Consider the following 17,282-nt stretch of genomic DNA (forward strand, 5'->3'; position numbering starts at 1 on the left):
TCCGTTTATGCAGGGTTGGATTTTCGAGTTGCCTAGGCAACCGCTCTCTATCCAATGCATTTAACTTGGCTCCCTGAGGGTTCGTCTCTTAGAGAAAGATATTATCACTGTCTTACGTGCGTTGATGTAAAGTCTCACTAAGGCACACAAAGCAAGTCAGATGGTACACGGCAGTCATTTTTTATAATTTTTGTGATCACTCCAAAACGAAAAAAAGTATTTTATTATTTACCAAGAAAAAACAAACAAAGGTTAGTGGATTCGCATATAGATAGGGAGGTATTCCAATCAACCATCGATTTAGTATTCACTATTTCTAAAGCAATAAATTATTTTTATACCCAGCTGTACTGGTGCACAGGGTATTATAACTTTGATTGGATAACGGCTGGTTGTACAGGTATAAAGGAATCGATATAGTTACAGACTTCCATAAATCAAAATCATCAGTATCGAAAAAAATTGATTGAGCCATGTCCGTCCGTCCGTCCGTCCGTTCACACGATAACTTGAGTGAATATTGAGATATCTTCACCAAATTTGGTACACGAGCTTATCTTGACCCAGAATAGATTGGTATTGAAAATGAGCGATATCGGATGATAACCCACTTTTAATATATAACATTTTGTGATAAAATCAATTTTACAAATATTATTAATCATAAACCAAAAACCGTTAAACCTATCGTAACAAAATTCGTCGGAGAGGAATGCTTTTAAGAATAATTAACGACACCGGTTAAGGCCACGCCCACCTTTATATAAAAGATTTTTAAAAGGGTAGAGGACGAATAAAATAAGCTACATATATCTTTGCAAAGAAGAGCTTTATATCAATGGTACTTCATTTCCCCAAATGGATTTATAACAATAAATAGCAAAAACTTCAAATATATACAATGGGCGTGGCACCGCCCCTTTTATGACTAAGCAATTTTCTATGTTTCGGGAGCCATAACTCAAAGAAAAATTAGTTCGGAATAGAACCATATGTATATGGGGTATTCCATCCCATTTCGATCAATTTTGAACCCAACCCCTTTAAAATTGGCTGAAAGTTTTTCTTATTTTTCTAGCCGTTTCTGTTTTCAAATTTTTATAAATTTTTCAAAAATTGACCGTTTGGGATCTTTTTTTTTGTTTAAATTTGTTTTTAAATGTACTTTTCGGAAAATATTCAAAAAAATTCTTAAAGTTTTTTTTTGTAATTTTTCAGTTTTTCGAGATTTTTCGAATTTCGCCCTTTTTTTCTCATAAAAAACTTCAATCAATTCTGCAATCATCCCCTCTAATCCCGGAGTGGGCCGAGAATTTTTTTTTTGTTTAATTGAAAAAAAAAAAAAACTTTACATTTTTTTTTGTACTTTTTCCGAAAAGTACATTTCAAAATATATTAAGAAAAAAAAAAATATCCCAAACGGTAAATTTTTGAAAAAGTTATAGCACTTTGAAAACAAAAACCATGTTTTTTTTAAAAATTCATAACTTTTTTTGAGTTGGATGAAAAAATTTGAAAAACTTCTGAAAAACGTCTTTCGTAAGCTAGAAAAAGAAGAAAAACTTTCCGCCAATTCTAAAGGGGTCGGGTTCAAAATTGGTCGAAATGGGATGGAATACCCCACATGTATTATTGCGCAGCCTTGTAACACTATTAAGCACACAAAACAAACAACAACAGCATTTCAAGTGTACAGCTGGGTATGTAATGTTCGGTTTCACCCGAATTTAGACTTCCTTACTTATTTTCTCTTTACTTCCTCCAATTTCCTTTACTTTTCCTTCCCTTTACCTCTGTTTTCTTTCATGTTCCGAGAGTAAAGGCAACCTCTCTGCCGTATTTTATTACGATAGGTTTAACTATTTTTGATTTATGATTAATAATATTTGTAAAATTGGTTTTATCACAAGACGCCTATTTTAAAAAAATGTTTCCAAATTTTTATCAAGAGGCTCAATATCAGTCCATATATCAAATTTCAATATTCTATGTGTATTATTTACTAAATTATCAGGTTTTTTGTGTTTTTCAAAGTGTTATATATATAAAAAGTGGGCGTGGTTATCTCCGATTTCGCTAATTTTCAATAACAATCTATTATGGGTCCAGATAAGCTAATGTACCAAATTTGGTGAAGATATCTCAATACTTACTCAAGTTATCGTGTTAACGGACGGGCGGATGGACGGACGGACATGGCTCAATCAAATTTTTTTCGATACTGATGATTTTGATATATGGAAGTATATATCTATCTCGGTTCCTTTATACCTGCTAAACCAACCGTTGTCCAAGCATAGTTATTATACCATGTGTACAAGTACAGCTGGTTATAAAAAGGACGAGGAAGAATGAAAGCAAAAGTAAGCATAACGGTAATGGTTTGTGGCAAATAGTAAAAAAGAGGTTAACAGGAAGAGTAGGAATAATATAAGTAAAAAATTAAGAGTAAAAGTGAGTTTTTGACTTGGATAAAAGTAGAAGCAGGAAGAGTACGAGAAAAAATAGGAAGATTTACGGACGACTGGAAAAGATAGGGAAATTGAAAGACCTGATTAAGGTAAACTAGAAAGGTCAGAAGGGAGAGGAAATAATAGAGGCAGAAGAGGGCTAGACAGAGGAGAGGCAGGTGGATAAATAGAGAAAGTGATAGCTATGTTTGTCGGTTTTATTCATATGGCTGAGAGTACTTCATGTTTGTCTAAAATTTGCACGGTTATCTGGATGTGTTCAAAATAAAGTTTTGATAAATCACATATTTCCTTTTTCTTATCATGTGACTCTGTCAGCACTGATTTTTGGAAGCATCGATGCTATATATTTTCACATCAGACACCACTTTCTATTCAATGAGCCCTACCTCTTAACGCTTTGTTTACATAGATAAATATTGGGTATTGGGACCGTATGCCGTCATTCTCGAGTTTTCGTATTACAAGCCTCCCAGATACTCATCCGTAACTTCATGATATTGTTGCACATGGTCAATCATCTCACTGACGTCGCAGTTTGTTTCCATATTCCTTAGTTTTGGAAAATGCGATACTCTGATAATTGAGCCAAGCAGTTCCGTTGACTAAAACTTCTCCATTTCGTCTCAAGAAAAGTAGATAATACCCTCCCATCAAAGAAAATGCGAACCACAGGCATTATTTTTCTGCACGTTACTTCATATTTTAGAAAGGCATAAATGTAGTATTTTTTTTATGATACTGAAAAAGTCAATGCTGTAGATAAGTTAAGAAGCGATACTTAAATTTTATGAGAGGGAGTATTGTCAAACGCGACTAAACGTTGCTATATTGACTTCACCTGTCAGTTTTATTGCATCATGTGATATATGGTATAGAAAAAATATCGGCATCTCTAGAATTTGTTTCTAATAACCAATCCTCCGGGGGAAAAATTTATATGACAAATCTTGTTTTTTAATCACCGATCACGAAAAATGGGATAATCTCTGCATATGTTAACTTGGTGTAAGCCTTAAAAATACCGCTATTTCAATAAAACACATTTATTCCACACAAAACTGGGGCTCACAAAGCATTTTTAGTAGCAACTTTATATTTAAATAAAAGCAAGTATTACATATAATTTTTAAAATTTCGAAATTCTTTACACATTTCATATCTACCTCACCGTGATCTCATTCTCATCGCTTACCTCGACGGATTCGGATTCATTAGACGGATTAGTGCTTGTTAGTGTAGAGCTAGAGCTAGCTGCTGCTTCTTCAACTGTTGCCTCGGATTGTGGTGTCGAGCCGTATTTTATTACCGAATAAATTAGGTCACGAATTTTGGACATACTCGAGCGCCGCTTACTTGTCAAATCAACGGAAGGATCAGCTTGCTGTTTTGACTGCTTTTCTGGTGAAGCATTAAAAGTCACATGTGAACGTTTGACGCGTTGCGTATATTTATTTCTTAAATCAGGCTCATCTTCATCACTTTCAGTAACCTCTTCAGGCGATTCAATGCTGGGAGGTGTGGCAGTTGGTGTGCTGCTGGTATGCGTTGAGCCATCACCGCTAGTACCAGGAGAGCTAAATGATGAGCAAAATTTTTGTTTTGTGTTTAGTTGAAAATACTAGTCTATTTTCTAGCTTACCTCGTGTTAGCGCCGCCTTGCGTGGAATAAGGATATTTATCATAGAGAAAGGTTAATATCATACAAACAATTAAAATGGGAAATAAGAGAAAGAGTAGCGCGAATGCGCCAATCCAAAAGCCATGCTGTAAAGGTGAGTTAAGTATATTAATTTTTTAAAGAATAAATTTGAAAATATTTTACCAAACAAGTCTCAATGCATTCGTACAATTTACGCGGCATACCAACGCCAGCTAATTTGAATTGCTTACAGTTTGGCATCAACGATATATAGCTATTATATATAATCAATTCCATTTCGTAATCATGCAAAATATCTTCAGTTTTAGTGTCCAGTAATTTCTTGAAATCAATTTCAATGAAATCATGTATTAAACGCATCTCAGCGAGTGCTTTGCGCATTAGCACAGCAAAATCTCTCATAGGCAAACTAGCTGCCAGAATCTCTGTATTTTTCGACAATTTATTAACTTTTTTTAACATTTCTTGTAACACTAAATTTCAAAAACATTTGTTTTCATCATATTTAAATTGCATGCTAGCATTGATTCGTAATATTTAGTTTCATTGCGGTTGGAGTGCGTTTCTTGTTTAAGTGGAATCTGCAAATTTATTTGTTCATAGAGATGATACCAATTTTCCATATTCAATTCTTGTTTAACAACATTGAACATGGCACCTGAATTGAAAATTTGGCCCATAAAATTCGTATATGCTGTTAATTGTAAAATGTTCGAAATGCTCGCTACGCTTGGTAGTGCAGCACGTACAAATTCGAAAATATGCTGATTTTTGAGATCCATATCATTTTTAAGTGCGCGATTTCTTCGCCAAAGCTGCCATACTCCGTCGTGTTCGACACTTTATTGTATACATCGCAATAGGATTTTGTATCTCGGTCACAGGGATAATCGAGGTTGTACCTTGGTAGAGAAGAAGAACAAAAACTGTTTATAACGCTTATGTAGAATAGCTTGACCTGTATGTTTGTGCGTATGTAACTGCTTAATCCACTAATGCCCAAATCAAATCTGCTGATTGGAAATATTTTTAATTGCCATTTATAGGTTCATTCATGGTAAAAGATTAAATTCAACAAAAGAAACTTAATTTTTTTTTTTTAATTCAGGGAAAATGGTTGTCCTCGTCTATGGACAATGGGCAGTTAAAGCATGAAACTGAGCAAAGCACTTCCGTTCGACGAATGTGTTCTTGTACACAATTCATAGAGTGACAAATACACACCGCAGTTGGTTTGTCAAGCGTTCAGGATTTTGACCATTGTTTTCGACACTGAACCAACTACAGTGGATGAAGAACGATGTGGTTTGGATTTAGTAGTTTTCAGATACGTACGCACAATGTGTCGTCTGAATTACAATCGATCCATTGGGAGTGTACTTTCAACTTTGCAAAGTAAAAGGTATAGCCTCCAAGCATTGTTTTTGGACCACATCAGTGGAGTGATTACTAAAATTTGGTGAACTCTTGTCCAAACTGGTTCACCGAATTTACTTGTGTTGACCGTTTTACATAATAGCAGTTACATTATGGTGTTTAAGAACAGATTTCGCCATTTGAAGAGGTGTCCCGTATGGGGACGTTGGGCGGTAATGAGTTAATACTAAATAACATAAAATAAATGTTGTGTATACGCACCGGTACCCGGCCTTTTCGGTGGAAGTCATATGTTTGCGTGTAATTGGTTGTTTTTTTTTTTTTTATAAAAAAACTGCTTACTTGAATTTCTTTTAAATTTTTTGCAAAAGTTTTTATACTTACGTTAGTTGCCTAAAATTGTAAAATGATGTTCCCACGAATAGGCTATGACTTGCTATTAGGCAAAGTATTAACGAAGACATACAAACAAGTACGACTATGCTGCGGAAGAAGAGAAATTTTCGATAAGATATTTTTGCAAAGTAAAAGACATTTCAAATATCGATAAGGTAGGAAATCAGTCTATTTTCGATACTATAACCCTAGAGGACGCAAATTTAAATGATCATACCTTATGTGATTGCGAAAATTACTAGTCACATGAACACGACCAGCTTTATTTATCGTAAATCTGTAGGAACTTTGAGATATCTATAACTTGTACTTTGTTAGATTAGAATTGATTGGGCTACAAAATTGCATACTTAAAAAATAAACCCAGAAAACTCTAAACCAAAAGTTCGAGTTTTTTAAAAACCTGTTCTCGATTTTTAATTTTTTTCTTAAATTCAAAAGTAAAAATTTTCTGAAACTGTCCAGTGCAATTTATATGTTCGCTGCTGTAGCGACTCTGGCCCGGACTAAAGTACTTTCGTGTTGTTCTGAAAAAAGCGGAGTTGTAAAGCATGAGGTAATAAGGTATTTCCAGCCCATCATCTTCCATGCATCCAAGCCATTGGACAGTGATTCGCCAAAGCCCCAAACTTCATTCATCGACAGTGATCCGCCAAAGCCCTAAGCTTCATTCATCGACGAGCCTTGCTGAATAATAAAACTTCCACAGACCGCCTCCTATACGCTGCCAACCTAAAGGATCTCGCTAGGCTCTGAGGGGTCGCGTTTGTCCCGTTTTTGTTTAGAAGACTCGAAGCCCGACTGTACATGAGCAGACCACAGTTGAACAGCGAATTTCCCAACGGCCCTATTCTCGTCCGATTCATACAACCGTAATCTTAAATAGTTCGAAGCAATTACAACAGAATATGTGCACATCGAGTCTATTCTCAACTGCACTATAGTTGAACTCAGTGCTTTGACAGTCGTTTGCATATCCTTATAGACGTTAATTCTCTAACCTTTGTGGTACGCATCCACTGCATCCTTAATCATAGAAGAGGTTACACGGAGTTTCTGATAGACAGATAAATCCCCCAACCAGTCAAACGTCGACCCATCCGCGACCAATTTAAATAGTCTACTACCATTGACAACTAAATTGATTGAAGTTTGCAGGGAGCAGTTTGAGAACACCCCGAATGCACCAAAACTGCTATTAAAAAACTCATGCGCTCCGTAAAGAGCTGACACTTATACAAGCATGCACCTTAAAAAGCTTTCTAGACGTAGAAGGGGCCCTGCATAACATGCGAGCCAGCGGTTTTGTCAAAAAGCTATCGATATTGTAAAGTAGTATTAAATAAGTTTACACCACTGCGGTGAAAACAAGCTCATCGGTTTGAAGTGGTAAATCCCAAACGGGTTCACGCTCCACTACTCAAGGGTTTTCTGAATATTAGCTGTAATTTTCTGAATAAAGTTTGTAATTTTCTAAATATGAAATGAAACTCTGAATATGAGTTGCAATTTTCTGAGTATCAGCTGTAATTTTCTAAATATGAAATGAAAATTCTGAATATGAAATGGAAATTCTTATATGAATTGTAATTTTCTGAATATCATTGTAATTTTCTGTATATAGAATGGATATTCTGAATATGTATTGTAATTCTCTGAATATCAATTGTCCTATTCTGTTTATGAAATGGGTTTTCTGAATATGAATTAAAATTTTCTGAATATGAAATCTAATTTTCTAAGTATTAGTTGGCGGCCACCGCGGTGTGATGGTAGCGTGCTCCGCCTACCACACGTATGCCCTGGGTTCACACCCGGGCAAAGCAACATCAAAATTTTAGAAATAAGATTTTTCAATTACAAGAAAATTTTTCTAAGCGGGGTCACCCCTCGGCAGTGTTTGGCAAGCGCTCCGGGTGTATTTCTGCCATGAAAAGCTGTCAGTGAAAATTGATCTGCCTTGCAGATGCCGTTCGGAGTCGCATAAAATATGTAGGTCCCGTCCGGCCAATTTGCAGGGAAAATCAAGAGGAGCAGGACGCAAATTGGAAGAGAAACTCGGCCTTAGATCTCTTCGGAGGTTATCGCGCCTTACATTAATTTTTAATATGAAATGGAACTTCTAATTATGAATTTCAATTCTCTGAATATCAATTGCTGCTTTCGATATATGGTATGGAAATCCTTAATATGAATTGAAATTTTCTGATTATAAAATGTAATTTTCTAAATATTCATTGTAATTTTCTGAATATGAAATTGAACTTCTGAATATGAACTATAACTTTCTGAACATAAATTGCGTCCTTCTGAACATCAAATGCAATTTTCTTAATATGAATTGTAGTTATCTGAATATGAAATGAAATTTCTAAATATAAACTGAAACTTTCTGAATATCAGCTGTAATTTTCTGAATAAGAGTTGTAACATTCTGTATATGAAGTGAAACTATGAATATGAATTGCAATTTTCTGAGTATCAATTTTAATTTTCTGTATATGGAATGGAAATTCTGTATATGAATTGTAATTTTCAATATCAATTGTACTCTTCTGAATATGAAATAGATTTTCTGAATATGAATTGAAATTTTCTGAATATGAAATGTAATTTTCTAATTATTAGTTGTAAGTTTCTGAATTTGAATAAAACCTTTCTGAATATCAATTACATCTGAACTTCCAGTGCAACATTCTTAATATGAATTGTAGTTTTTCGAATATGAAATGGTAGTTCTAAATAATAACTGGAATTTTCTGAATATGAAATGGAAATTCTGAATATGAATTGAAGTTTTCTAAATGTGAATTGCGACTTTCTGAATATAAACTGAAATATGTGCATTATTAACTTATTTTAGAATTGCGCTATCATTGCATACTCACCACACCAAAATGTATTTCTTCTTCCCAAATTTCATAAAAACTGTGTGATAAACGGCATAGCCCAGTTGTGCCCAGCAAAGTAGCGAAATCTGAAAAATATATGAAGCAAAAAAAAAACATATTCTCATAAAAAAGTAACAACTAAAATGTAACATTTCATACTGCTGTGACAATTATTATAAAAAGTAATTGATATGAATAGACGTCCTTTGGCAGTCGTATGGTAACATCTTGACGCAAACTCGATTTCAGATCCTTAACATTACCAACAATATTTCTATAATCATTGCCCATTACTTTTACTAAGAAAGAAGGGTAAAAAGAGAAATTAAACCACCGTTGCTATTACATGTTAAAGTTAAATACCTTTTTCGATCCACTTATCATTGAAATAAAGCACATAGTAATTGTACAAGTCATCCAAACCATTAGCAAAAGTTTCACGTAAATGTGAAAGACCTGCAGACATTTCCAATATTTCACTGATACTTAATAATACTTTTTCAATATTCAACAACTGTGAATAAAGAATTAATTGCTGAATATTTGATTATATATTAATAGACGTGCAATTGTTAATTACTATGGTCATTTTGTGGTAATTCGCCTTAATTTCATTGTGAATCAAATATGAGTATTTGGGATCCCATATATTAGCCATACTCATGAACATCGTTGTGTTGCGATGAAAAAGCCTTGTAACTTAAATATGATATTGAAATTAAGTAGAAGTGATTTGATAGTTTTAAAAATATCACTTACTATCCAATAGTTGCGTGGTGTCTAGCAGTAGAGCGTCCATATCTTCATTCATTGCCTTTAGCAGCGGTCGGAACCAGTCACTGTCTGTATTGATTTTATAAAGTATGCTGTTGTTGGAACTTTTTAGAATTTCCGGCGCTGATGAATTCAAACTTGATCTCATATCTGAAATAACATAATTAGAGGAGTGGATGACGTAATGTAGTTACCCAGTAGCGGATCGTGAGCTTGGCTGTGGGGGGAAATGTATAAAAAAATTTCCTAAATTTTGTTTTATTTTTATAAAAGCGGTATTAATGTACAAATTGCCGTGCATAGTGAAATGCCAAAATTAAGTATTGAACATTTTAATATTTGTTTTCTTTGGATATTTAATTTTTGTTCTGTAAAGTATTTGAAAAATAAAATGTCTCGACCTTTTTTTTTTTGGGGGGGGGGGGGGGGGGGGGTCCCCTGCCCCCTCCCCCCGCAGATCCGCGCCTGGAGATCCCAAATTGGAGATTACAATAACAAGTAAGAGGTTGAATGCAGCCTTTAGTCGAAATAAACAAATTAAAAATAAACAAATGAAATGCTGAACAAACAGCTTCTGCTGAATACCCAGTAACCTGGACATTGCAACAGGCTCTGATTGAAGAGGTCCTGCTTCCCAGGGACTTAAGAAGTCATATCCGCAAACATTATGGGGAAATACAGCAACTGAAAACTTAGCCGAACGAAGAAAAAGTGAACAAAACGATCATCGGAGGAATCCACCAAAACTCATCGGACCTCTATGCCAGGAATTATCCGGCAAGCCCCGTTCTCAAAGTCAAATATTCTAAACTCGCAGTAGAGAAAAGCAACTACCACAGGAGGACATACTAGTCATACTAGCTCAACTTCCATCTGGATACTGTAACAGGTTAAACTCTTACCTATCCAGAATCAATCCCGACTTACATGCTTGCTACTGTCCCCACATTACACCAACCATCTTATCAATTGCAATGTGAAACCAACGCCTCTAACATCCCTTTCTCTATGGTTCATCCCTGTTGAAACAGCAAGTTTCCTTCGACTGCCGTTAGAGGATATTGACGAGCTTTTGTGAGTGGTCGGACCTATTCAGTGGGGCAAAGCACTGCTACAATAACAACAACAACATGAGAAATTAACTATGGTTTGCTAAAGGAAGGCTTTTTTAGTTTAGGAAACTTTCCCAGGGAAAGTGATGTCGATAATTTGGGTAACGCTTATTGTGGTTTTAATATCAACGGATTACTGATTTTTTTTTTTATAACGGAATAAATTAGTTGGAAATAGACAAAGGAGCCAAAGTTTCTGGTGATACCAAATTTCTTTATTAACTCGATTGCTTCATCTCAGTCCAAATTTTTTTTTTTGGGGGCAAGCTACCTTGGATGTATAGAACAAAATGAATCCATTCGGTACTCTGTTCATGACTAAGCATTATTAATATCGATTCTTAAAAAAAATGTCAAAATGGGGTCGCCCCTCGGTGGGATTTTCGAAGCCCTTTTCGTATTAAGTTTTGGACAGTTTCATTATTCCAGAATTTTTTTATTACCATTATTGGGCTAGTTCCAATGTCACGTCTGGACTGTTCCTATATTGTTTTCAGGAATATTTCTATATCTTTCTATAACTTTTTTTTTCGAGATTACTCCGAATGCAGAAACAGACCCAGCGCTGAAACCCGAAGTGTGAAGGAAATTATGAAAATTGCTCCTCCAAGATAACTGAGAGGGTAAGATGCAAAAATCGAACTCTCTTGATAAGTTTGTAGATTAGACCGATATGAGGCTGAGTATTGACGCGTTGATACCACGAAACCAAAGCCGAAGACGATAACACCTCAATAAGTTAGCGCAATGATGCCAAGCGATGTTGTGACGATGCTCGGTAGTCACGTGATGTCGTTCCTTCTACATTGGGGGGATTGAGATTTGTCTCAGACTCTATTTTAGGGTTATTTGTGCTACTGGCGTCATTTAATTGAAGGAGTCAAGAAGATGAAGATAGCGCCCGTAATCTAGCATGTAAGAAGATAGAACTTAGTATGTTTTGGCTGTGTACTTTGGCAATTACTTCGCACTTCTCTATTATTGGGCTTAGGTGTGGTTATACTAGGCTGATGTTAATAATAGCAAATATAAGAGGCGATGGGCTACAGCGGAAGATGCTACACAACTATTTCAATTGCTGCCCGCCTTTGGAAGCAGAGGACAATGAAGCATACACTGAGTTGGTAGGGGCGGAATAATGAAAACTTGACCTCCCTTTATGCTCCCGATTGGAGTCAGGTATAACGCAACATCATTGGCTGGATTTGTTATAAAACGGTTAATCGCTGAGATGGATACGCGCTCATTAATGATGTTGATGATGATATACCTCCGAAGAGATTAAAGCTAAGCCTTGCTTCTAATTCGCGTCGTGCTACTGTGTTAATATTTTCTTCACATTGGCGAAACAAATATAAATGAGAATTCCGAGTGGCATTTGCAATGTAAATAAATTTTCACTGATGAGCTTTCCATAGCAGAAACACACTCGGCTTATTTATCAAACCACGGCGTAAGGGAGATCCCGATAAGAAAAACATTTCAAAAGTAGTTTGATACTCTTTTTTCCAGGACTTTAACGCGGTGAGCGTGCTAAATCCACACCATGAGGGTCGAGTTAGTTTTTTATATATATATATAAATTGGTTGAGAAATTCACTACAGTGCAGTCGAAAAATATACATACTGCAAATCCTTTAGAGTTCAATTTATACTTACCCTCAGCCAATTCTGCCATGAAATGCTGCATGATATCTATATTATCTGTAAAAACATGATCAATCATATTTAATGTACGATCGAAGAATAATCCCAGTTCCCTCATATCATTATCTAGAATAGGACTATGTTCTTCCGGATGGTTTTGAAAGGACGTGTATGTAAACCACAAAAAGAAGCTGCTGACAAAAAAGAGAGATATAAAACATATTAAGCTATTTTTTCAATACCACCAATCTTACCAAAAAATGATTTTCAATACAAATAGCAACGATGAAAATATATAACGCCACATTGGTACCGGAGCTCTTTCAAAGCGTCTACGACGTTTGCGCGCAAATTGCCAAATACACCAGCCAACGCAGATTAGTGGTAGCAATATGGTAAGTAATAAAATCACAACTAACCAAGGGAAGCTCACAACAAAACTGCCCCATTCATTCTTTAACAACTTTTTTCCTAAGCCCGTACAATTCATATAATCTACGATTATTATGAAATGGAGAGTTTAGTTATTAAGTAGATGAGTTGTGTTATGACGCGTTACCTTCTATAAAAGCTCTTGACAATCCCAACCAATCCTCTGTCGTAAATGCCTCTATTATTGAAAGTATAGACATCGGCAGCCCACAATCATCTTTATCTAAATCGAGCGCAATTGGCGCTGATTTTAGTTGGGTTAACTTCATTGTTGATTTCAAAAACGGATTTGCACAGTCACTGGCGGCGTTGGTGATATCAGTTTTTGAATATTGGGTTTGTTGAATATATGCAGGTGTTTGTTTAACTTTGGATTTTGCATTGATAACAGTATATTCCTTTAATCTGAATTAATGTTAATCACAATAAGATTAACTAAGCGCACGTAAATTTATATTCACAACAAAAAAAAAAAAAAAAAAAATAACATAAAAATTGAATAAAATGAAAATTTATAAACTGATTGAAATTTTTGACGCTTTTATGCTTTTATTTTCTTACAGAATAGGAAATTTTAAATGACACTTCTCATTTCATCATGCCATAACTGTGCGCTCTTCTAAAATTGGGATACTTCAACTTATCTAATATAACTGTACTTATGATGATACTTATGGCATCATTAACAAGAATCAATATTATGCATATTTTTTGACTATCAACTCTTAGTCGCATCGTAATTTTGGGTAAACGTGGAAAATTCGGCCAGAGAAAAGACTTGTGTGAAGGAAACTTTAGACTTATGCAGATATGTGGGTTGGTCAAACTGTCATTTCAAATTTACGTGTTTGGTCTCGGAATAAGTCCAAAACGTAGTAAAACTACATATTTGAGCGGATAAATCGCGAGAAAAAACAATCAGCTAATAAAGAGTAACACTACCATGTACTAAATTCACATTGGTATTTGCTTTCGAATCGAGTTAAGAAATAGCCAATTGGGAGCTTCAAGGAAGGTCAATTCTTCCCCCACCTGCCTCTCCGAACTCAGTGGAGATCACCCACTTCCTCTGCACTCAAGCTGCGGTGTCGACTGAAATACTTTCTTGGCCACAGCGTCTTCGGTAATTCGCACAAAGCTCATACAGCTCATTATTATACCTACTTCGATACTCGCCGTTCGGCAGCACGGACAGGATCATAAATCTTCCGCAAAACTTTTCTCTCGAGGCATCTCATCTTCTCTCGATACCGTCCACGATTCCGAGCCATACATCAGAAAAAGTATGATGAGCGACTTGTGGATTTGCTGGATCCAATTTAGAGATGACATTTTCAACGGCTTTTGAGTACGGCGTGCAATACATTCAAAATGGCCTCTTATAAATGCAAGCGGTGCCACGCCCATTTTCCAATATGTTACCCAATTTCTATCTTGTGTCATAAATTCAACCCACATATCAAGATTTATCATATATTGGAACGATTTTCCGTCATCCCTTGTTAAATTTGGTTTCGAGACAAACCGGTTTCGGCGTTGTGCCATCACCCCATCATCAGTGTCGATTTTCGTTGTGATCTGTTGTTGTCGTTTGTCCTGTATTTATAGTTCGTAGCTACATGAGCAGGTATTGTCAAAATGTATGGTTATGTATATTTATATATTGTATATTTATATGTATATTGGCGACCACTGTGGTGTGATGGTAGCGTGCTCCGCCTACCTACCGAATGCCCTGGGTTCACACCCCAACAAGCAACATCAAAATTTTAGAGATAAGGTTTTTCAATCAGAAGAAATTTTTTCTAAGCTGGGTCGCCACTCAGCAGTGTTTGGCAAGCGCTCCGGGTGTATTTCTGCCATGAAAAGCTTTCAGTGAAAACTCATCTGCCTTGCAGATGACGTTCGGAGTTGGCATAAAATATGTAAGTCCCACCATAGGCCAATTTTTAGGGAAAATCAAGAGTAGCACTACGCAAATTGGAAGAGAAGCTCGGCCTTAGATCTCTTCGGAGGTTATCGTGCTTTACATTTATTATTATTTTTTTTTTTTTACTTATATGTATGTGATGTATACTCATTCAGAAACGAGGGTGGTTTTACTGATCGATTTGTGTGGCTGACTGAGCCAGGTAAAAGTCCGTAATTTTAGTCGTTTGACCTTCTTTGTGGGTTTGTTGTTTTGGTGCGTTAATTGTTAGGTGTTTATTTGTTGTTGTGTGTTTTTCTGTTGTACCTGTGTGATTACTTTGTTTTGTGATTACAAGTTTTAAAGGCTAGAATATTGTGTCAGAAATTGTGTTTATCTGTTCGTGTATTATACTACCGTCGAATGTTTTCTGTTTGTAGATTTCCATGTTTTCGAGTACGTTGAGACGTCGGCCTTATGCTTTTATGTAAAGAACTCAAACTGTTTCATTGATGTTTGCTGGAGGACATTCATTCTCGACCATGTGATTCGCGAAGTTAGAATCTGGTATAATGTTTGGACTCCGTGTTTTATGTTGTAATCTCTAATGTGCTCTCCGAACCTCGTTCTTATTTGTCGTCCTGTTTGTCCTATGTATCCATGTTGGCATCCGCAGGTAAGCTTGTATACGCCGTGGCTCCTAAACGGATCCTCTGAGTTAGTGTTTGTTCTTAGTTTTCGCCCTAGATTGTTCGATATTTTTAACGCTGTGTTAATGTTGTATTTTTTAAAGAAGTTTGCCAATTTATATTAACAAAACAAAATAAGTCATTTATCACTTTATCAGTAATTTGTAATGAATCATCGCATTATTCGAAATTTCGATATCGATTTTTTTAAGTAGGCGTAGTCGTCAGCTGATTTAGCTCATAATATTTTGGCGAATATTAGCATCACTATGCTTTTAGTAAATAAGCGCAACAAAAAAAGAGCAAGCAGCCACACAAATGTACATGTACACATCAAACCAAGCAGCCACACTTAAATAGAAGGCGACGAAGAATATTTCAAACACATAACCAGCAGCTTAAAGCAAAGCGCTTATCTCACATACACATATGTAGTCATCTCCTAAGCGTAGAAGTTTTTATTCACACATACACATGCACATAGCTAAATAACCAAGTGTGCGATACAACTCTTCCATGTTCGCGAAAAGTCTAGACCTTAGGAGAAATACGCGAAGAATAACTAATCAGTTTGATTTAAAGACGCTATTAGTTGTGAAGTATAATTGTGAAGTACTACTCCCAAAGTAGTATAAATGAAAACTATTTTGCAATACTGAATATTGGAGTTATTTGTTTAACAGTTCAGCGGTTCGAACGTTAGTATATGGTGCATAATTATCAGGAAATCACCAAAATTCGTTACAATATTTATGTGTATGTATGGTTGCAAGGAAAATCTCCCTGGCAAATTTTAGAAAAATATCTTTAACGATTTTTATTTTCACTTTATCAACTTTCTTCTTTTGGATGTGGGCGGTCCCACTTCCCTTTTCAAAAGTTCCAGCAAGTTTCTATTTTGCGTAAAAGTCAGCTCACTTACAGAGCTGCATTACTTTCCAAAATTTGCGACATCGATATCGTTCTATTTCGCCAAGTTTTAATCAAATATAATCTACGCTAGTATACTGAATTCCACAAAGATATTTCCGACATGGTCGAATCAGAATATTTTTCGATTCTGATAATTTTGATGTAAGTAAGTGAGATTCTAGAGGTAGATAAGCGCAATTCATAGCTTCCGCAACCCAATAGTCAATCTCACATACGCGAGGCGAATTTTGTTAAAAATATGCATGTATCCGGCGAGGATCTGACGCCGCAAGTTCTTCATGAAACTAGGGGGAGCGGAATGGTCTAGAGAGTTCAATGTGGTCATATTAAATAGTTACCGAAATGGTCGGCAAAGGACTATCAGCATCGAAGGATTCGGGGAGTGTCCTATATGCTACAATAGCAACAACACCAAAAACGACAACATGTAAATAAGTCTTTATCTATCTCGATTCTAATTAAGGGAATTATGATTATAAACAATTACACGCTGGGTATAAAAATATATTTTTTAAGTGGGCGTAGTTGCCAACTGCTTTTGTTAGGACAACTTCCTTGCAGAATTTCAACATGATATCTTTTTATTTCTATTTCGAGCCATATAGACTATGAAGTTTTGTAAATTAATCAGAAATTGGTAATGAATTATCGAATTTTTTAAATTTTTCGAAATATTCGATACCGAAAAAGTGGGCATGCTTACCGTTCTACTTCGCCCATTTTCTAGACCAATCTTATATGAGTATAGATAAGCCAGTGCTATGGTCTCCTGTAGTATGCTCTTAAGCAAATGTACTTCGAGTCAACTGAATAAACGTTGGACGTTCACTAACCCTTTGTAGGCTAACACGGTCTCTTTGGCCAAAGATCCTAAATATCCGTATCTCATATGTTTAGGAGTAGACTACAGGAGACCATCGCACGACAAAATAAACTAGCCTCGTTGGAGCTCCTTTATCTTCACAGACATGGGTTTCAACATAATACT

The 17,282-nt window shown here is 35.7% G+C and overlaps 1 pseudogene; it reads right to left on the bottom strand.

The window, feature by feature from the left end:
• The window catches only part of LOC137245865 (uncharacterized), a 30,962-nt pseudogene extending 17,930 nt beyond the window's left edge, over positions 1-13,032 (bottom strand).
• Positions 13,033-17,282: the final 4,250 nt, after the last annotated feature.

The sequence above is a fragment of the Eurosta solidaginis genome, chromosome 3 (genome assembly GCF_040869045.1).
Source record: "Eurosta solidaginis isolate ZX-2024a chromosome 3, ASM4086904v1, whole genome shotgun sequence".
NCBI classification, from domain to species: Eukaryota; Metazoa; Arthropoda; class Insecta; order Diptera; family Tephritidae; genus Eurosta; species Eurosta solidaginis.